Source organism: Prunus avium, chromosome 5, assembly GCF_965620075.1.
Source record: "Prunus avium chromosome 5, drPruAviu1.hap1.1, whole genome shotgun sequence".
Taxonomy (NCBI): domain Eukaryota; kingdom Viridiplantae; phylum Streptophyta; class Magnoliopsida; order Rosales; family Rosaceae; genus Prunus; species Prunus avium.
Genome location: NC_142288.1, coordinates 18,790,976 through 18,798,652, shown reverse-complemented (window position 1 = coordinate 18,798,652; position 7,677 = coordinate 18,790,976). Strand labels below are relative to the sequence as shown.

General features: G+C 35.6%; 2 long non-coding RNA genes across 2 annotated transcripts; both read right to left on the bottom strand.

The window, feature by feature from the left end:
• Window positions 1-276: 276 nt before the first annotated feature.
• LOC148294457 (uncharacterized) lies at window positions 277-1,470 on the bottom strand. The gene is made up of 2 exons (XR_015836099.1): window positions 1,237-1,470; window positions 277-1,134 (listed from the first exon to the last, which is right to left on the bottom strand). It is a non-coding gene; the product is annotated as an uncharacterized LOC148294457 (long non-coding RNA).
• Window positions 1,471-5,622: 4,152 nt separating this feature from the next.
• On the bottom strand, window positions 5,623-6,721 carry LOC148294456 (uncharacterized). The gene is made up of 3 exons (XR_015835670.1): window positions 6,606-6,721; window positions 6,153-6,254; window positions 5,623-5,949 (listed from the first exon to the last, which is right to left on the bottom strand). It is a non-coding gene; the product is annotated as an uncharacterized LOC148294456 (long non-coding RNA).
• Between the last annotated feature and the right edge of the window lie 956 nt (window positions 6,722-7,677).

The following is a 7,677-nucleotide window of genomic DNA, read 5'->3' as shown; positions in this document are numbered from 1 at the left end:
TTAGAGAGGTGGTACATAATGTGGTATGACGATCATTTTTGTTAGATAAATATGAAGGTAACTAGACGTTATTGGATTGAGATTTATGAGCTAAACAAAATTTTGAACTTAGCTTGAATTTAGAAACTTAAGGAAAATGTAAATCGCATTTGGCTAGCTGTAAGATTTACAAAACAATTGATACAAAAAATTTCATACTACTTGAGTAGTACTATAGATAACCAACTTATTAACTTTAATGTACGTATATGAAACTTGGCGTCTCTATACGAAAACTTAAAATAAGTCAATCCAATTTCAGAACTCAGAATTCTAAAATATTTGAGGTACAAATTTAATGTTGGGATATGAGACTTCATGCCCTTTCTTTTATGAAAAGATATCGTAGTAATAAAAGCAAGAAATTGAATTCATTCATTACAAGCAAGAACCAGTTGATCGTTTACTTCCTCGCCTAACATGAGTTTTTTTCATTTTTTGTTTATTTTACAAATTTAACAACAAGAACCAGCTAAGCTAAGCCAGAAGGATTCTTCTTCATCATCTTTATTACCATACCATCTTATACGTATCTTCTCCAAAAATGGAACCACATGTTTCCCACTTTGCTCTTAAGCTGCACAAAGATTATATTTATCGTTCATGAGATTTGAACTCCGAGTCCTCCTCTGACAAAATAAGACTGAGCGCCAGGTAATCAACTGGGTTTCAATTCACTGCTGCCAGGACAATCAGCAGTCTCACACCCGGAGAATCAAGTTTACTTTGAGTAATTTTAATTGTCTCCCAAATTTTCATTTCTCTTTCAATTCCCTCTCCTCCCCCAAAACCTAGACGACATTATCTAGGGTTTTGAAGGATAGACGGGGCCCTTGATTTGGACGTTGTAATCTGATCACCAAGAAAGCGTTCAGCGTTTGAGGTTGCATTGAGTTCTCACAACCTCCTCATGGGCTCTCAGGGCCTCGTTAGCCACAACAGCTACTGCTGCTGGTTTGCTGCTGGTTTTGATGAGAAAGCCTCGAATTAGGCAATACAGCTGCTGCCTGCAGAGTTGCCCCATAACTTCATGGGGATCGGCATGGACCAACTCATCACATTGGATTCTTTCATTGTTTGCAAAATCTGCTGGCTCTGGAGAGAGTTGGGTGGACAGTTTGTTCATATCATATATATGTAGAGAAAAGAAAAGGAATATAATATAATATATCCAATTTACTAAAGAAAGAAATATACCTTGCAAGGTCAGGAAATAGTTTAAGCTTCTTAGGCGGCAAGAGGAGCAAGATTCGCATTCCCTTCGGCCCCAAAATCTTTCCTCCCATGCCACGCATTTCTACACCGAAATAAGTTTCTTCGAGTAATTTTATTGGTCTCTCAACTTTTCTTCCTTCTCATGCTCTCTTCTTCCCTAATTCCTCTCCCTTAAGCTCACAAGTTTTCTCCTAAGTTTTTAAATGGTAACCATGAACAAGGAAAAAAACTATGAAAGATATGACTTAGGGAAGAAGGTGAGAAGGTATTTGTAGAAAATTTAGACGTCAAAACCAATGACATAATTAAGGTTTGTTGAGCTTACAGACAAATTGTTCACCAACTTCACGTGAAAATACAGATAAATGAATGCAACAGTTACAAATTTAAAAGCTAATTGAAACGGCTTATACTGAGCGTCTTATTTCCTGGCTCTCTTTTTCAATTTACTCACAGGGAAGCAAATGGTGTTGCACACCGACTTGCTTGTTTTGGTCTGCATAATGTGGACAACTATTTTTGGTTTGAGGTGCCCCTGATCTTATTCAGAACGCCCTATTATGTGATTTGTTGAGTCGGGGTCAGGCGTCTTGTACCCCCCGTTGTAATTCTTCGTTTTATCAATAAAGTTTCCCTCGTTCTGTCGAGGTTCTCTCAAGAAAAGAAAAAAAAAAGGTACAAATGTGGATAATTGTGAACTTTAACTTGTGGAGATTTGTAAACGATAATTCACGCTGGGGTATTCACCAAGCTAACTATTTTTAAGAAAAGTTTGTATCCCATTAGGCATTTACTGCCATTGATTTATGATTAATATATATATACTTTGATTTTTGTCACATTGTAATTAAATTTCATTTTTCATCCTCGAATTCAATATTGTTATAAGGCTGTATAGCCAGCGAACTTCACGTAGAACAGTGTAATTTGTAAAGGATGGCATCTTTAGCTTCCAAGTTCGCATTTAAAGGTTAACACATTTTGGAGTTTTATTAATATCCTCAAGAAATCAAATCATTTATCTTAATTTTCATGATATATGACGTGATGAGTTTGTGTGTTTTTTTAAAACAAAAACTTACCTTTAGATAAATATGAACCTAATTACCAGACCTTGATTAGATTGAGATATACAAAATTTTGAACTTAGCTTGAATTTAAAAAATTAAGGAAACTGTGAATGTCATTTGGCTATTACTGTAATGGTGTGTTTACTAATCAGGAATTGGAATTCTTATCAGGAATTGAGTTCCACCTATGAAGGATTTCTGCGTTTTCTTCACATCAAAGAATTGAAAAGTAAGTGGGACCCACATAAAATTAGGAATTGAATTCCTGATTTTGGAGGAATTTAATTCTTGGGTGGAGGTGGTATTCTAATTCCTGGAGAATTAACCCATTATGAATTCATCTTTTTTACCCATTATATCCTCACACTATTTTCAAAATTCCAAATATGTCATCTACTTTAACCCAACAACGAGGACATTTTAGTAGTTAATACCACTCCTACCCCAATTCCATATGCTTTAGTAAACAACTTTAATAATAGGAATCCGGAATCTAACTCCCCTCAATACATATGATTTAGTAAACAACTTCAGTAGGAATCCGGAATCTAATTCTCCTCAATTCAATTCCTCATAATCCAATTACGGATTAGTAAACATACCATAAGATTTACAAAACAATTGATACTAACATTTTCATACTTGAGTATTACTAGAGAAACCAACTCACAAACTTTAAGATAGCGTTTCATTTGGTTTTTTTTTTTTTTTTTTTTGTTGGTATGAACCTACTCCAACTTTAGTTATTCACAATAAATAAGAAATTGTCACATTAGTTGATAATTAAAATTTGGTGTAATAGCAAACGTTGGTTAGGCCAATTGACTTGGGCTGTGAGCCCGACTCATTGAGATAAATAAATCCCATTTTAGAAGAATTTGAAAATATTTCACCTACAAATTTAATGAAGGATTTGATACTTCATGCCATTATTTCTTGAATGAAAAGATATGATAATAACATAAAATAAAATCATAATTACACCATGAAAGGAGCACTTCATTAATATTCAATAAAAACAAGAACCAGCTGATCATTTACTGCCTGGGCTAACATGAGTTTTCTTTTTTCGTTTTTTTTCTTTACAAATTTAACAACAAGAACCAATCCAGAAGGATTCTTCTTCATCGATCATCTTTATTACCATACCATCTTACACGTTCTTCATCCTCTCCAAAAATGGAACCACATGTTTCCCACTTTGCTCTTCAGCTGCACGTTCATGAGATTTGAACTCCGAGTCCCTCTCCTCCAACAAAATAAGACTGAGCATATCACGTAATTAACTGGGTTTCAATTAACTGCTGCTGCTCGGCTGACCAAGAAGAAGAGGGCTGCCTAGGCCTTGTGCTGCTGATGGGTTTTGCACCACTGGTTTGTTAATGTGATGATTGTGTGGATGTACGCACCCTAGTGGTGCAGTAGCAGTTGTCCTTGTGGCCATGCTTTAGGAAAAGTTGGCCAAGATGACAGCTAGGCATATGGTAAATGAGGGGTTGATGGTTTTGATGAGAAAGCCTCATGTTAGGGTTAACAATGTTGTTACCCAAAAGGTGGGTTGAGGCTGAGGATGAGATGGGTGACAGTGAGGGCAAAGAGAGCTCATCATCAAACCACAGCTCTCACTCACACGGTTGTTCATCAAGGCAGAATCATTGGGATGGCTTCTCAAACGAAGTCGAGTAGCTTCGATGGTCTCATCCTAAAGGCCAAAACAACACTAACTGTTAATTAGTATTCCCTTGGGCCCTAAAATCTTTCCTCCCATGCCACGCATTTCTACACCAAAATAAGTTTCTTTGAGTAAATTTAATTGTCTCTCAAGTTTTCCTCCTTCCCACTCTCCTTCCCTTTTCTTCCTCCTCATCCTCCTATTTCCCTACTCCTCTGTCTTAAGCTCTCCCAAAGGTTTTAATTGGTAACCATGTACAAAGAAAACAACTATGAAAGATATGACTTACTTCATGCAGTAGGGAAGAGGTTGGGAAGGTATTTGTAGAAATTTTGGGCATCAAAACCAACGACATAATTAAGGTTTGTCGAGCTTACAGACAAATTGTTCACTAACTTCACGTGAAAGCACAGAGAAATTAATGTAGCAATTATAAATTTAAAACCAATCGAAACGGCTTATGCTGCGTGTCTTAGTTTCTATAGCATTCACGTGACAGGTTCTTGTAGAATAGAGGTTCTATGACATAATTAAGGTCTGTTGAGCTTACAGACAAATTGTTCACCAACTTCACGTGAAAGCACAAAGAAATTAATGCAACAATTGCAAATTTAAAACCCAATTGAAACTGCTTATGCCATGCGTCTTAGTTTCTATGGGATTCATCACGTGATAAGTTTTGTAGAATAGACGTTCTATGACATAATTAAGGTTTGTTGAGCTTACAAACAAATTGTTCACCAACTTCAAGTGAAATCACATAGAAATGAATGCAACGGTTACAATTTTAAAACCCAATTGAAATGGCTTTCGCTCCGCATCTTAGTTTCTATAGCATTCACGTGATATGTTTTTGTAGAATATATGTTTTATTAAAAAGGGATAAAAATGGATAATTTTGAACTTGACTAGTGGAGATTTGTAACAAACTAACTCTTGAAATCTTACCCCAAAATTTGAGGGGCCTTTTCTATATGATCTCTTTTGAAATCTAAAGGGAGGTTTGCTTGCTCCTCACTGATGTGTTTATAGTTTCATGTACGTTTAGACACATATCAATTCGGTTCGAGAGAGAACTCATGAAACCTTAAAACACATCAGTGAGGAGCAAGCAAACCTCCCTTGAGATTTCAAGAGAGATCATACAAAAAGGGCCCCTCAAATTTTGGGGTGTGGTGGCTCTGGTTGACTGCCTCGGAGCTGGCTTTGTCATTCTTTTAGCAATGAGATCATATCATAATAACATAAAAATGAAGGAATAATTGCTTTTAACCACTTGAACTATAAGTCTTTTGCAAAAAATTATTTAAAACGTGCTTAATTAATGTAATATATTAAAAATAACATCATTCATTATGTGAGTGTAATTTAGTAAAAATAAAATAATTAAAGAAAAATTGAAAAAAGAGAGAGACCTATTTCACACCCACCAACTTTTATTTACTTATTCACTTATATCTCAAAAATATGCGTATGGTGTGTAGACTTGGCTTAGGCTAGTTGGAGAGGGCAGCGAGCTTGTCCCCTTATACTCAAGTTTGAATCTCTCTCCTCATAAATTAGATTGATTTAGAGTAGATTGTTGCTTGCATTAACAATGTGAAAAGGAATTTATATATTCGGCAACAATATTATTGGCATCTGATGGACAAATACAGTATCATGTACTGCCTTGGCTACATGAGTCTTTTTCTTTTTTGGAAAAAAGAAAGAGAAAAAAAGAATAGTATAAGAACAAGAAGCAGCAAGCCAAAAAGATTCTTCTTCATCATCTTTGTTACAATAGTAACCATTTTACACGTTCTTCATCCTCTCCAAAAATGGAACCATCCCCAACCCATTTTCTCAATCCTTCTTGCCTTGCCTACCATGTAATCTGGGGTCACAAACCAATTGTTGGAAGCAATAACATTCAAAGAGCCAGTGACCTAATAATGTCAGTCTCAGTTGGTGCTGAAATCAACAGAATCAGAACCGATGAGTTAGCTTCTCAAGCAATGCAAGAGCTGTCAAAATTGGCTGTGTTTTAGGCCAGAAGCAGGGCCGTCAAGATCAACATGATAATAATTTAATAAAATAAGTCATGTAATATATAGATTGAAATTTAGATACATATTCAAGTCGTGTAATATATAAATTGAAATTTAGATACATACCTGGATTTGAATTGAGATTTGATTGAATATGACTACATGATTTTGAGTGGTTTTTATGAATTTAGAAATTAGCAGGGTTTTCGCTTTTTGGTGTTGAAATTCCTGATATTGAAAGAAAAACAAAAATTGTCAAAAGATTGAAAAAAGAACCAAAGATATTGATGAATGGTTAAGAGATCTGATAGAGTAAGTAGATATAATATATTGCTGTGTTTTACGTAGCAATAATGCTTTAAAAACCCTAGAAGCATCAAACTTTTGAAACAAAGCAAACCGTACGCAAAACTTTTTGTTGAGCATTGAAAATAAAAAGAGAAGAAAAAAAATAAACCAAGAGTGAGGTGCTCATAGCGTGTTATAAGTATTATAATTAGAAGAAAAGGAACAAAAATTTGATAAACACAAATAACAAAAGCAGAAAAGAGCAGCTAAAGGGTAAAGGAAGAATTATACCATGCAGCCAAAAACGTTAGAGCTCCCGAGCATTTCTCCCATGCCCCCCATTTCTATAGTAAGATAAACTTTTTTGAGTAATTTTAATTGTTTCTCGAGTTTTTCTTTCCCCCCCCCCCCCCCCCCCTCCCCCTCCTCCTCCTCCTCCTCCTCTCTGCTTCCTTTCTGCTACCCTTAAAACCTAAGGGGCCGTTTGGTTCATGGGAAATGAGGCATAGGAATGGGAATTCAATTGCTTTCCCATGTTTGGTAAGTCCGGGAATGGGAAACGGATTCCTGGCACATGGGAAAGTAGGGGGGAAAGTGATGCCCCCCTCTTAACTTGGGTTTTGCTTTCCCTCCTCATGGGAAAGTTTGGGAAAATGTGCCAACATTCAATGCACAATTTTCATGACTATTTTGTCCCTATGAACAATTTATAATTACAACGTTTCATTAAATGCATTCTTTTTTTATTTGATTTAATATGGGTATAATTGGAAAATTATAAAAATTTTGTTTTCCATTCCTACTCAAAACAAACATGGGAAAGGAAACAAAGTGAAATCTCCCGATTACTTTCCCAACATTACCAAACGTGGGAAAAGAATCTTTCATTCCCATTCCTTGGGAAATGACATGGGAATTGATTTCCCCTCAAATCCATTCCGTGAACCAAACGGAGCCTAAACGTTTTCTCTCGAATTTTGAATTTGAAAACATAACCAAGGAAAAAACTGCTAAAAAAATGTACGACTTACTTCATGTACTAGGAGGTATTTATAGAAACTTTTGGTGACAAAACCGAGGACGGGATTCAAGTTTGTTGAAGTGCGGACAAATATATTATTGTTTTATAGTGAATTCTTTGAGAAACTACGGGCCCGTTTAGTATCTTAAACTCAAAACAATTTTTCAGTCCAAAGCTTATAATTTGCGTGTGATAAAGCCCATTGTTCAAAAGCTCGACTAAAAAACAACTTTAAAAAGACCCAACTTTAAAAACAAAAAGTCAGGTTTTACACACACACACTCTCTCTCTCTCTCTCTCTCAGATGTAGAGTCTGAAGCACAAATTGAAATTGCATCCAAT